Genomic DNA, 14347 nt, shown 5'->3' with positions numbered 1-14347 from the left:
TAGCAGGAGCCAGGACCAAGCCAGGCACTCTGAGGCTGTGTGGGAAATACCCTCACCTGTCTGCCCCAGAGAGGGACTCGGATTCAGGAAGTGCAGTAAGGGTCTGGCAGATCAGGCATCCCCCGGTACAACAAGCAGGTTGTATCCTGGGACGCCCTTACTCCCGTTCTTCATTGGCTGAGCACCGCGGGGTGTAGAAGCTTCCCCGGGCATGGCCCAAGTTACAAAGTTACCTTCCTCCTGCCTTCTCTTTAATTTCCTCTTGGGAGTGGGCTGCTCCCTAACATCCTGTTTACCTTGAGGATTTTTGCTCCATCTGCAAGGCCGCTAACAGCCATTTCCATTCTGTGTTGAAAATGGATCGCCAGACCTTTCCTTGATCTATCATTGTTGGAAGTGTAGCATTGATATCTTGTCCTCCCCTCTCAGAAAAACAAAACAAACACTCTTTCACAGAGCCTGTGGCTCCATGACAACAAATTCTTGCCTGGAGAGTCTGCTTTCAGTGTCCAGAAGTGGCTAAGTCCAGTTGATATGGGGCCAGACGAGGAGTCAGAGCACAATGAGCTGGAAGCTTCTCCAGGTTTGCCTCTACCCTGTACTCTAGCTCCACCCCCTTGCATGTCCATTCAGCACACCATTTTCCCATGATGCACCTGAGCCTCCTCCAGTGCCAAGCGGATGCCATGATGAGCAGGTGCACACCGCTCCATGTGGAGACACCATGAAAACCTTCCCTAGGATACCACGCTTATTGAGCCCCACCCAAACTTCACCCCACTTGCATATTCAATTGGGGCACCACCTGCTTCCCCAAAAAAGGGTCCAATAGATTGAGGTGAGCAGCCCTGTCTCTCCTCAGCGGACTGGCACAAACTGTGCTCTCTCTTTTCATGGATGTAGACTATCTCTCTCTCTCTCTTGCCCTCTCATGGTGAGTGTATCTCCTCATTGTGCTGCCTACATTCAAATCTGGTTTTCCCCCCTCCCTCTGTCTTTATTTGAAAGGTAGAGCCTCAGAAAGAGGGAGAGAGGGAGGGAAGACAGAGATGTTTCATCTGAGGTCCACTCCCCAAATGGCAGCAACCGCGGGTGCCTGGAACTCCGTTCGGGTCTCCCATGTAGGCGGCAGGGGTCCAAGCAGTCCAGTCTGATGTTCCTGCATATATTTCTGCTTGAAGTCCCTGTGAGCGTAGCTCAAATCTTAGTCTGCTCAACACTTGGGACTGGTGAAATTTCTTTTGGCTTGGAGTTCTGGAGGCTGGGAGATCCAGTCCCCAGCACCAGCCTCGGGCTGCTTCCAGCGGGAGGGCAGGCAGGTGTGAGAGGCTGCACCAGGGCCGTCTCCCTTTGCAACAACCTGCTCTGGAGGTGAATACCCAGCCCCGTCCATTCCTGTGAGAACAGCATCGCTCACCCAAATACCTCTTAGCGCTCCCACTATTTCCCAGCACGGTTACACTGGCAATGAAATTTCAACACGAGTTTCAGAAGGGACAAACCATGTTTAAAACCTTAGCTTCAAAGAGACCTTACCCAGGAACCACCGCGTCACCAAGTGCCCAGTGCGTACCCATGTCCACCCGTTTGCAGGTCCTCCTCTAGGGTGGAGAAATCTATTGAAGTTGTAGCTATTTTCCATCTAGATTGTTCAGCAAGATCCTCTTGCATATCTCATCTTCTCCTTCGAAAGAGCCAACCAGATTCTGTCTTCGCTATTCTCCAAAGAAATAGCAGTTACCCTGTAGCAGGCCACATGCTAGCCTGGGATGACGCCTGAGCCATGACTTCGTAGAGCTCCCTGAACCGGGTGGGTTGTGATGCATTCTAGAAAGTTCGGGTAGAGAGGGGTGTCTGGGCTGTCCTTTGTGCAAATACGCATTACCCTTCTCTCCGTAGGGATTACATTTCCCTGTGCTGTGTCAGACTTGGCCATAGGACTGGCTTTGGCTGTTAAATGATCTGAATGATTTTGAGTCAGAAGCTTTAAAAGCCAATGTATGGGGGCTGGCGCTGCGGCGTAGCGGGTAAAGCTGCCGCCTGCAGTGCCAGCATCCCATATGGGCGCCGGTTCGAGTCCTAGATTCTCCACTTCTGATCCAGCTCTCTGCTATGGCCTGGAAAAGCAGTAGAAGATGGCCCAAGTCCTTGGGCTCCTGCACCCCGTGAGAGACCCAGAAGAAACTCCTGGCTCCTGGCTTCAGATTAGCACAGCTCCAGCCATTGAGGCCAATTGGGGAGTGAACCATTGCATAGAAGACCTCTCTCTCTCTCTCTTTTTCTCTGTGTAACTCTGCCTTTCAAATAAATAAATAAATCTTAAAAAAAAAAAAAAGCCAATGTATGGTCCACCATATTATTTCTTTTCGTCCTTTCACATGATGACAAGCAAATATTCCATATTTCTCTGAGAGTCCAAGTCCTGTAGTGGGGCTGACATGGGATGGTCACCTAAAATAAGCAAGAAATATAGGGCCAGCGTTGTGAGGTAGAGTTAAGCCTCCATTGGCATTCCATATTGGAGCCCTGGTTTGAGTTCCAGCTGCTCTGCTTCCAATCCAGCTCCCTGCTAATGCACCCAGGGAAGCAGTAGAAAATGGCCCCGAAGACTTGGGCCCCTGCCACCCACTGGGGAGATTGGAATGAATTTCCAGGCTCCTGGCTTCAGCCTGGCCCAACCATAGCTGTTGGGGCCAGAAATAGCATTTCACCCACACTCCACTGACCAGAGCCAGTCACACGACGAAAGCCCCGTCTATGGGGCAGAGAACCCACTGCCCTCTCTATTGGGAGCTCCTGCGGCTCACCTGGCAGAGGTACAGTGTGTAATGATAGCACAGGGAAAACAGGAATAATCGAGAGCAATGATTCAACTCACAGCCCGTGAACGAAGGGACAGTGTGCTCGGATGAACAGCTAGAAATCTCCGCCCCATCTAACTTTTTCATTTCTTGGCATTCATAGAATTTGTATAGTACACTGGGATGAATCGGGAGGAATTTGAAACCACTATGTGGAACCTGGTGAAAAATTCAGTATATACTTAAATATTATAATAAAATATAAGATAATATCGAGATATTAATAATTGGACAAGTAAAAAGAAAATGATGTATTTTTTATAAGGAACTTAAGTTTGCTTTTTGTGACTCTTATTGAGATATAATTTATATATAAAAAGACGCTCATTTAAAGTGTTGATGACTTCTGATAAATTTATATATAACTTCTTTTACATATTAAGTATTATATTTTAAAAACTACCTTCAAATCCTGGAAATTTCTTGTGGTAATAATAATAGATTTAAAATAACAATTGAGGGGCTGGCGCTGTGGCATAGCGGGTAAAGCCACAGCCTACAGTGCCGGCATCCCATATGGGACCAGTTCGAGTCCTGGCTGCTCCACTTCCCTTCCAGCTCTCTGCTGTGGCCTGGGAAAGCAGTAGAAGATGGCCCAAGTGCTTGGGACCCTGCACCTGCATGGAAGACCCAGAAGCTTCTGGCTCCTGGCTTTGAACAGGCCCAGCCGCCTCCATTGTGGCCATTTGGAGAATGAGCCAGCAGATGGAAGACCTCGTTCTTTGCCCGTGCCTCTCTGTAACTCTGCCTTCAAATAAATAAATAAATCCTAAAAAAATCAAAAAATAAATAACTATTGAATGATATGGATTAGGCAATACAAAGCCATCTTGACCTGAAAAAAAAATGGCAATTTCATATGATTCAACTAATACAATTAAACTGTCTAATCACATGTTTATTTTTAATGTAATTTAATTTCTAAAGATCTATTTACTTGAAAGGTAGTTACACACACACAGAGGCAGAAAGAAGAATTTTTCAATTGGAGATTTTTCTTTCAGTTACATATAGATGTCAGCATACTAATTTTAACAGTTCACAAATAACATTGACCAGTCACTGCATGTGAAGAATTTTAACTTCACTTTTCCAAAATTTGGCATTTTGCTTTTAGACAATAATACTAGTTAATACACACACATCCTATATATATGTATATATATAAAAATTTTTAAAGATTTATTTATTTATTTGAAAGGCAGAGTTACAGAGAGGCAGAGGCAGAGAGAGAGAGAGAGAGACAGAGAGAGAAGTCTTCCACCCTCTGGTTCACTCCCCAGATGGCTACAATGGCCGGAGCTGTGCTGATCCAAAGCCAGGAGCCAGGAGCTTCCTCGGGGTCTCCCATGTGGGTGCAGGGGCCCAAGGACTTGGGCCATCTTCCACTGCTTTCCCAGGCCATAGCAGAGAGCTGGATCAGAAGTGGAACAGCTGGGACTCGAACCGCCGTCGATATGGGATGCTGGCACTGCAGGCAGCGGCTTTACCTGAGATACCACAGCACCAGCCCCTATCCTATATATTTTTAAAGTTGAAGAAATGCCGGTGCCGCGGCTCAATAGGCTAATCCTCCACCTAGCGGCACCAGCATACCGGGTTCTAGTCCCGGTCGCCCCTCTTCCAGGCCAGCTCTCTGCTGTGGCCAGGGAGTGCAGTGGAGGGACTTGGGCCCTGCACCCCATGGGAGACCAGGAGAAGCACCTGGCTCCTGCCATTGGATCAGCGCAGTTCACCAGCTGCAGCGTGCCGGCCGCGGCGGCCATTGGAGGGTGAACCAACGGCAAAGGAAGACCTTTCTCTCTGTCTCTCTCTCTCACTATCCACTCTGCCTGTCAAAAATTAAAAAAAAAAATAAAAAAATAAAGTTTAAGAATTTCCAGTTTAACTTTAGGTTCACAAAAATGTTCAGTTAGTGTTGTATTTCAGCTGCAGCTTCATATCTGCAGTGGGAGACTCATTTGTAAAAATTATCCTCATTTCAGTTCACAAGTCCCCTTTAGTTGGTTTGGGACTCTCCCTCTGGGCTTACGCAGCAGAAATGCATTTTCTCCCAGTTGTGGAGGCCACAGGTCCAACACCAGGGTGGCCCCAGGGCTGGTCTGTGGGGAGACCTCTCTCCTTGCAGCCTTCTGACTGGCCTCACACGGCCCCTCTCTGATGTCCCCTCTCTCTTCCCAGTTCACAAATCCTTGACAAGTCTCTTCTTTCGCAGGCCAGAACTTCTGGGTACGGCAAACGCAGTGACACACTGAGGACCCGCTGCTCCCTGCAAGCTGAAACCCTGTGTTTTGTCAGAGTCCCCATTCAATGAGCGAGTCGGAGCCACAGGCAAACATTTACAGAGGAGATCCTCTCTGTGAAGCATCAACACGTGTTCCTCGGATCTCAGGGTTTGAAATGAAATCCCTGCTGTATGGGTGCAGGGCCTTTGTTGCAGACAAATCACGTCAAACATTTGCACTGCTTCCATCATATTCCACCCCCCACCCCCGGAAATCTTCATTTATTATCAAATCAGAGGTAGTTTGATTTGGTACACTGCTTATGGCATAAATGATGTTCCTCCAGGACCGGCACTGTGGCACAGTGGGTAAAGCTGCCGCCTGCAGTGCCGGCATCCCATATGGGCACGGGTTCCAGTCCTGGCTGCTCCACTTCCGATCCAGCTCTCTGCTGTGGCCTGGGAAAACAGTAGAAGATGGCCCAAGTCCTGGGGCCCCTGCACCCATGTGGGAGACCTGGAAGAAGCTCCTGGCTTCTGGCTTCAGATTGGCGCAGCTCCAGCTGTTGCGGCCAATTAGGGAGTGAACCAGTGGATGGAAGACTCTCTCTCTCTCTCTCTCTCTCTCTCTCTGCCTCTCCTTCTCTCTGTGTAACTCTGAGTTTCAAATAAACAAATCTTAAAGAAAAAAAGATGTTCCTTCAAGTGTTTGCTTTTGGGCTTTCTCATCAATGCTAATTAACTGACGTAGTTACTTTTATCTTCAGTTCCATCACTCAGTTGATAACCTCCAGCCTCAGTGTGGCTTTGTTGTCACACGAAGCGTCTGTGTGTCTGCTTGTGTGCTCACAGTATATCTGATGGGGACTCTGTTCTGTCGCCTCTGCTTTTAGTGACTGCGGTTAGGCAGCTGGGACACAAAAAGTGTGAATCCGAATGGGGTGAGGCATTTTAACTTCAGCAGTTGATCTGAGGACATGGTAACCAGCGTTCTGATTTGATTGTGACCAGTCTCATAAAATAAATGTATTTATTTGTCATATGTAGACACTTAGAAATGGTTGCATCTTTTTTTGCTTAGTACACAGGTATAGGGCAGAAGCATAGTCTGCATAGACCTCAGTTTACAACCCATAACCCCAAATAGGACCACAGCAGAGGGAGAGAATATTTGTCAGGGCAGAGATATCTGATTTGAAACAGTTCTTACACACTGTATAATCAGTGATTCAAATTAGGTTTTATAAAAATTTATTTATTGCGGTGTAAGTCTTAGGGACCTGATAACATTTACAATTTTAAAATGTAATAAAGAAGCCGGCACCGTGGCTCACTAGGCTAATCCTCCGCCTAGCGGCGTCGGCACACCGGGTTCTAGTCCCAGTTGGGGCGCCGGATTCTGTCCCGGTTGCCCCTCTTCCAGGCCAGCTCTCTGCTGTGGCCAGGGAGTGCAGTGGAGGGACTTGGGCCCTGCACCCCATGGGAGACCAGGAGAAGCACCTGGCTCCTGCCATTGGATCAGCGCAGTTCACCAGCTGCAGCGTGCCGGCCGCGGCGGCCATTGGAGGGTGAACCAACGGCAAAGGAAGACCTTTCTCTCTGTCTCTCTCTCTCACTATCCACTCTGCTGTCAAAAAAAAAAAAAAAAAAAAAAAAGTAATAAAGAAGCTTGCCATGAATAAGTATGTGTAAAAATAAATATTTAAATATGAAATACTCAATGGGACCAGAAGCCTTCATAGCTTCAGAAAACCTTTAAGGGGAGGGGGCTGGGGAGAGAGAGAGAGAGAGAGAGAGAGAGAGAGAAAGTCTCCTGTTCACTGCTTCGCTCACCAAATGCCCACAACAGCCAGGGCTGGGCCTGGCTGAAGGTAGGATCCCAGCACCCTACTGGGTGTCAGGGACCCAAGCACTTGAGCCAGCACTGTGCCTGCCAGCCTGCGCGTCAGCAGGATCTGCAGTTGCAGCTGCTGCTGGGGCTTGAACTCGTACGGGATATGGGCTTCCCCGCAGCGTCTCAACCACTGCACCAAACGCTGCACCTATCGGGTGCCGCAGAAGGATTCACAGTACATGAAATCAAGACGTTAAATAACCAAAGGGTGCAGAAACAAAATAAACACATTGACCTTTTTCATCTAATTTGATACCAATTCTGGGAACAGCACACAATTCTAAATATTATTGCTTTCATGTACCCTAAAATACTTTGGAAAACCAATCCCCTAAATTTGTAAGGGCCTGAAATAACTTAAAAGGTTTTTTTTTTTAATTTTTCATTTTATTTGAAAGGTGGAGAGAGAGAGAGAGAGAGAGAGCGCGAGCGAGCGCTCTTCCATCTGCTGGTTCGTTCCCCAAATGCCCACAGCAGCCAGGGCTGGGCCAGGTAGAAACCAGGCGCCTGGATTGCAATCTGAATCTCCCACATGGATGGCAGGGATCCAAGAGCTGGACCCATCAGCTGCTGCCTCCCAGGATACACGTTAGTAGAAAGCCAGGACGGGACCATCGCGCCATTTTGAGCCCTGGCTGCTCCACTTCCGATCCAGCTCTCTGCTATGGCCTGAGAAAGCAGTGGAAAATGGCCCAAGTTCTTGGGCCCCTTACATGCCGGGAGGCCTGGAAGAAGCTCCTGGCTTCGGATAGGCTCCGCTCTGGCCGTTGCAGCCAATTGGCAAGTGAACCAGAGGATTGAAGATCTCTCTCTCTCTCTCTCTCTCTCTCTCTCTCTGGCTCTACCTCTCTCTGTAATTCTGTCTTTCAAATAAATACATAAATCTTAAAAAAAAGAAGACAATAGAGCCAGGACTTGAACCCAGGCACTCTGATTGGAATGTGAGGATCCCAGGCAGCAACTTTACTGCTGCATCAAAATTCACCCCTGAAATAACTTCTAAATTATGTTGATTATTATTTTTAAGGAATATGAAGAAATTCCCATAAGAACGTGAAATAGTCTAATCGAAAACTTCATCAAAAGTAAGGAACAATAATGTAGAGAATGAATAAAGAGGCAGTCATTTAACATCAAATAACATAAATAAACAATAAGGTATAGTTTCATTAGTAAAAAAATTGTGAAGAGTAAATGAAAAAGAAAACTAAATATTTTACATCCACCTGATAGATGAATAATTTCACTGACAATAGCCAAATTGCAGTTAAATAAGCCATCACATGGGTTAGGATGATCTAACGGGCAAGGCTAAGGTACAGCAGGTGCTTTGTAGTGTGGCTACTGCTGGCTGCCTGCTGGCAGCTAGTCAACAATGCACGGAGCCAAATGCCCCAAAATAACACCGAATTCAGGGAATTCATAGGAGAGGTCATATACAGTATGCAAAATATTTTCAATGATCATATTTAGGGGACAGTGCTGTGGCATAGCGGGTAATGGCACCACCTGCAGTGCTGGCATTCCATATGTGCACCGGTTCAAGTCCCGGCTGCTCCACTTCCGATCCAGCTCTCTGCTATGGCCTGGGATAGCAGTAGAACATGGCCCAAGTCCTTGGGCCCCTGCACCTGCATGGGAGACTCGGAAGAAGCTCCTGGTTCTTGGCTTCAGATCAGTGCAGCTCCAGCCATTGCAGCCAGTTGGGGAGTGAACCAGCAGATGGAAGACCTCTCTCTCTTTCTCTGCCTCTCCTTCTCTCTCTGCATAGCTCTGACTTTCAAATAAATAATAAAATCTTTAAAATGATCATATTTAGGCCAGCGCCGTGGCTCAACTGGCTAATCTTCCACCTTGTGGCGCCGGCACACCGGGTTCTAGTCCCGGTCGGGGCACCGGATTCTTTCCCGGTTGCCCCTCTTCCAGGCCAGCTCTCTGCTGTGGCCAGGGAGTGCAGTGGAGGATGGCCCAAGTGCTTGGGCCCTGCACCTCATGGGAGACCAGGAGAAGCACCTGGCTCCTGCCTTCGGATCAGCGCGGTGTGCCGGCCACAGCATGCCAGCGGCGGTGGCCATTGGAGGGTGAACCAACGGCAAAGGCGGCCATTGGAGGGTGAACCAACGGCAAAGGAAGACCTTTCTCTCTGTCTCTCTCACTGTCCACTCTGCCTGTCAAGAAAAAAAAAGATCATATTTAGTAGACTATGCTTTTTAGAGTATTTTTAGGTTTATAGAAAAATTGTGCAGAAAATCCAGTTTGCATGTACCCTACATGACTCCATGCTCCATTTTTCTCCTAATTTTAATAGCTTGCATTAGTGTCGTGCATTTGTTACAATCAATGAAACAATATCAATCAGTCATTATTAGCAGAAGTCCATGGTTTGCATTAGGGTTCACTCGGTGTGGCACAGTTCTTTGGGGTTTGACAGATGCAATACATCATGTACTCACCTTTGGGCGCCATAGAGAGGACTTTGCATTGCCCTAAAATGTCCTATACCCCATCTCTTCGTCCCACCCCGCCCTCTGAACTCCTGGTAGGTGCTGTCTTTTCACTGCTGTCTTTATAGCTGTGCTGTTTCTAGAGTACCATTCACCTGATGGTGGACATCTTGGCTGTTTCCATTTCTTAATAAATTAATTAACTGCTTTGAAAGGAAGAGCTACAGAGAGAGGAGAGACACACAGAGAGGGATGTTTCGGTTCTATCTACTGGTTCACACCCAAAAAGGCCACAGTGACTGGAGCTGGGCCAGGCTGGAGCCAGGAGCCTGGGACTCCATCCAGGTCTCCCATGTGGTACAGGGGCCCAAGTAGTTGGATCATCTTCCACTGCCTTCCCAGGCACATTGGCAGGGAGCTGGATGGGAAGTTGAGCAGCGGGGACTTGAACTGGTGTTCATCTGGGAGGCTGGCATCATAGGCAGAAGCGCAACCTGCCGTGCCACCACGCTGGCCTCGTTTCCAGTTCTTAGCTATTATGCATAAAGCTGTCATAAACACCTACGTCCAGGTTTTTGTGTGCATGAGTTTTCTACGCATTTGGTGAAAGAAGCAAAGGTTTGGTTTTGCGAGAAACCACCAAGTAGCCCTCCAGAGTTGCTGTGTGGTTTGACACTCCCACCCCTGAGGAGCGGTCCTGCTGGTCCGCGTCCCTGTCAGCTCTTGTACTGTCAGGGTCCTGGATTAGAACCTGGTAGGTGTGGTACTATCTCAGTGTTGTTTTATTTGTAATTCCCTAGCGACATAGGGTGTTGACCATCATTTCACATGCTTATTGTTGTTTGAGGATTTTCTTTGGAGAAGCATCTGTTCCAATATTTTGTCTGATTTCAAATTGGACTATTTGTTATTATTGAGTTTTAAGTGTTCTTTGCATATTTTGTTTTTTATTTTTTGACAGGCAGAGTTAGACAGTGTGAGAGACAGAGAGAAAGGTCTCCTTCCGTTGGTTCACCCCCCAAATGGTTGCTATGGCCGGTGCACCGCGCTGATCTGAAGCCAGGAGCCAGGCGCTTTTTCCTGGTCTCCCATGTGGGTGCAGGACCCAAGCACTTGGGCCATCCTCCACTGCACTCCCGGGCCACAGCAGAGAGCTGGACTGGAAGAGGAGCAACTGGGACAGAATCTGGCACCCCAACCGGCACTAGAACCTGGGGTGACGGCACCGCAGGCAGAGGATTAGCCTAGTGAGCTGCGGTGCTGGCCTTTTTGCATATTTTGAATACAAATCCTTTGTATTCAGATCAACAAATTTCCAGCCTTTGTGGCCAACTGGGGAGTGAACCAGCGGATGGAAGACCTCTCTCTGTCTCTGCCTCTCTGTAACTCTGACTTTCAAATAAATAACTAAATCTTAAAAAAAAAAATGATGTTCCTCTGAGCGTTTCTTTTTGGGCTTTTTTTTTTTTTAAGTCAGAGTTACACACTCACACACACACAGAATGAGAGAGAGAGAGAGAGAGAGAGAGAGAGGTCTTCCATCTGCTGGTTCACTCCCCAATTAGCTGCAATGCCCGGAGCTGCACCTATCCGGAGCTGCGCCTATCCGAAGCTAGGAGCCAGGAGCTTCTTCCGGGTCTCCCACATGGGTGCAGGGGCCCAAGGACTTGGGTCATTGTCTATTGCTCTCCCAGGCCACAGCAGAGAGCTGGATCGGAAGTGGAGCAGCCAGGTCTCGAACTGGTGCCCATAAGGAATGATGGTGCTTCAGGCCAGGGTGTTAACCCGCTGTGTCACAGCGCCGGCCCCTGATATATGGTTTGTAAATATTTCCTTCTAGTCTGTGGCTTCTTATTCTGTCACTAGTGTCTTTCCCAGAACAAAAGTTTCAAATTTTACTGAAGCCCATCTTCTCATGTTTTTGGTGTTGTATATAAAAATTCATCAACAAACTTATGGTAGCCTAGATATTCTGCTATGTTGTCTTCTATTTTACATGATCCATTGTGAATTGATTTTTCTGAACTGTGTAAGATCTGTATCTAAACTCATCTTTTTATTTCTTTTAAAGATTTCATTATGCATTTTGAAAGAGTTTCAGAGAGAGATCCATCCACTGGTTCATTCCCTAGACAGCTACAACAGCCAGTGCTGAGCCAGGAGTTTCTTCCGGGTCTCCCGCGTGGGTGCAGGGGCCCAGGGACTTGGGCCATCCTCTGCTGCATTTCCCAGGTGCATTAGCAGGAGCTGGATTGGAGGTGGGGCAGCTGGGACTCGAGTGGCACCCATAAGGGATGCTGGCCTTGCAGGTGCCGGCTTTACCAGCTATGGCACAGCACTGCTCCCAGGTTCATCTTTTGTTGCATGTGGATGTCTGGCTTTTCCAGCACCATTTGTTAAGAAGACTGTGCTGGCCTGTGCTGTGGCTTACTAGCCTAATCCTCCGCCTGCGGCATCAGCACCCCGGGTTCTAGTCCCGGTCAGGGCACCAGAGTCTGTCCCGGTTGCTCCTCTTCCAGTCCAGCTCTCTGCTGTGGGCTGGGAGTGCAGTGGAGGATGGCCCAAGTGCTTGGGCCCTGCACCCGCATGGGAGACCAGGAGGAAGCACCTGGCTCCTGGCTTCAGATTGGCACAGCGCCGGCCATAGTGGCCATTTGGGGGGGTGAACCAATGGAAGGAAGACCTCTCTCTCTCTCTCTCTCTCTGTCTCTCTCGCTCACTGTCTAACTCTGTCCTTTCTCCATTGGATTGACTTTATTTCTTCATAGACATCAGATGGCGATGTTTATGTGGGTTGTTTCTGGGCCCTGGAGTCTATTCCACTGAATTATTTGTGTCTTCTGTTGTCAGTTCCACCCTGTCTGGATTCCGTGGTTTTGTATAAGTCCTGAAGACAGGAAGTGACAGTCCCCTGGCTTTATTTTTCCTCAAATTGTTGTGGCTACTCTGGGTTTTTTTCCTTTCCATATAATCCTTAGGAAAAGTTTGTTTATATCCAGAAAATAGCTTGCTGGATTGCACAGGAATGTACAATCATAACATTAATAGCATTGAGTCTTACTATCCATGAACGTAGATTATCTCTATTTATTTAGCTCTTCGACTCCTGTGATCAGAGTTTTCCAATTTTCTTTATATAGCTTTTACACAAATTTTGTTAGATTTTTTACCTAAGTAGTTCTAATTTTTAATGGCTACAGAATGGTTATTTAAAAAAATCAGTGTGGGCCGGCGCCGCGGTTCACTAGGCTAATCCTCCTCCTTGCGGTGCCGGCACACCGGGTTCTAGTCCCGGTCGGGGTGCCGGATTCTGTCCCGGTTGCCCCTCTTCCAGGCCAGCTCTCTGCTGTGGCCTGGGAGTGCAGTGGAGGATGGCCCAGTGCTTGGGCCCTGCACCCCATGGGAGACCAGGAGAAGCACCTGGCTCCTGGCTCCTGCCATCGGATCAGCGCGGTGAGCCCGCCGCAGCTCACCGGCCGTGGCGGCCATTGGAGGGTGAACCAACGGCAAAGGAAGACCTTTCTCTCTCTCTCTCTCTCTCTCTCACTGTCCACTCCTGCCTGTCAAAAAAAAAAAAAAATCAGTGTGCAATATTTATAATCATTAATCTTTTGCAGCTAAGCCGCCTGTTAATTGTTGTAGACCAAAGTGCGGTGGCCCATTGGTTGGGACGCTTTTTGATGAGGAACAACAGCTACTACCACTGAACATGAGACACTAAAATCCCCCGTGGCCAGTTCTGCAGCCACGGTGTGGCCAATGATCCCACACCCCAAGTGGACCCACCTGCCGTCACTGAAATGTCTCCGGTCACGTAGGGACGGGCCCAGATCTGGGAATTTGTTTGGGGAGGGGGGTTTAGGGAGACACTTGCTCACCAGACCTAGAAGTGTTGTGTGTCCCACAGATCCAACAGGACCTTTGCTGGATTCCCAGTCACCAACAGAACCCCTGTGGACCACACCACTCTGAGGTCTTTGAGCTGCAGCCTCTCTTGATTCTCCCTGATTGCCACAACCTCTTCACCAACCCAGCCTTGTTTAAATCTGGGAGCTTCTTTGAACCATGGTGCCTTTGGCAGTGTCCCCCAGCCAAGAGAGCAGCCCCAGGGTGTTTTTCAAAGGCAATGATGCGTCCTTCATCTGGGATTCTCTGAAAACCTTGATAGACGCCCCCTCAGGAGACACAGGTAGAAGAGAGGTGAGTTGATGATGTTGAAAATTCACAATATTTTCTCCTCCTTGATCCTTTTTTTTTTTTTTTTTGACAGAGTTAGACAGTGAGAGAGAGAGACAGAAAGGTCTTCCTTTTTCCGTTAGTTCACTCCCCAATGGCCGCTACGGCCAGTGCATTGCATTGCGGCTGGCGCGCTGTGCCAATCCAAAGCCAAGAGCCAGGTGCTTCTCCTGGTCTCCCATGCAGGTGCAGGGACTCAAGCACTTGGGCCATCCTCCACTGCATTCCCAGCCCACAGCAGAGAGCTGGACTGGAAGAGGAGCAGCCGGGACTAGAACCGGCACCCACATGGGATGCCAGTGCTGCAGGCGGAGGATTAACCAAGTGAGCCACTGTGTCGGCCCCTCAGATTTCCCTTTCTTTCTTAGAGCCCTACCTCTCGTATGCATTTCTCTCACTGGGTAAAAAGCTTAAAACTTATCATGTTGCCTGGTTTATTTGTGCCAGTATTCAGAATTCTTCTCTGAATTTGTGGCACGGCTTATTAATATTTCAGATTATTATTAATAAATAAGCAAGTCAGTAACAGTTCTACTACCTGGGTGGCAGGGACCCAAGTGCTTGAGCCGTCACTTGCAGGCCTCCCAGAGTCTGCATTAACAGGAAGCTGGAACTGGAAGCAGAGCCAGGACTCAAACCCAGGCACTCCTCTATGTGATGCAGGCATCCCAAGCAACAGCTTAACCAC

At 48.3% G+C, this 14347-nt stretch overlaps 1 long non-coding RNA gene across 1 annotated transcript in view; it reads left to right on the top strand.

The window, feature by feature from the left end:
* Positions 1–6806, top strand: part of LOC103352408 (uncharacterized) — a 43753-nt gene extending 36947 nt beyond the window's left edge. Inside the window, exon 5 of the long non-coding RNA XR_016222513.1 lies at positions 5077–6806. This is a non-coding gene — a long non-coding RNA (uncharacterized LOC103352408). The remainder of the gene's footprint in view (positions 1–5076) is intronic.
* The last annotated feature ends 7541 nt before the right edge of the window (positions 6807–14347 follow it).

Source organism: Oryctolagus cuniculus, chromosome 1 (assembly GCF_051225735.1).
Source record: "Oryctolagus cuniculus isolate XC-2025 breed Fujian yellow rabbit chromosome 1, ASM5122573v1, whole genome shotgun sequence".
Classification (NCBI taxonomy): domain Eukaryota; kingdom Metazoa; phylum Chordata; class Mammalia; order Lagomorpha; family Leporidae; genus Oryctolagus; species Oryctolagus cuniculus.
Note: the sequence above shows the minus strand (reverse complement) of the source record. Positions and strands in the feature narration are given on the sequence as shown.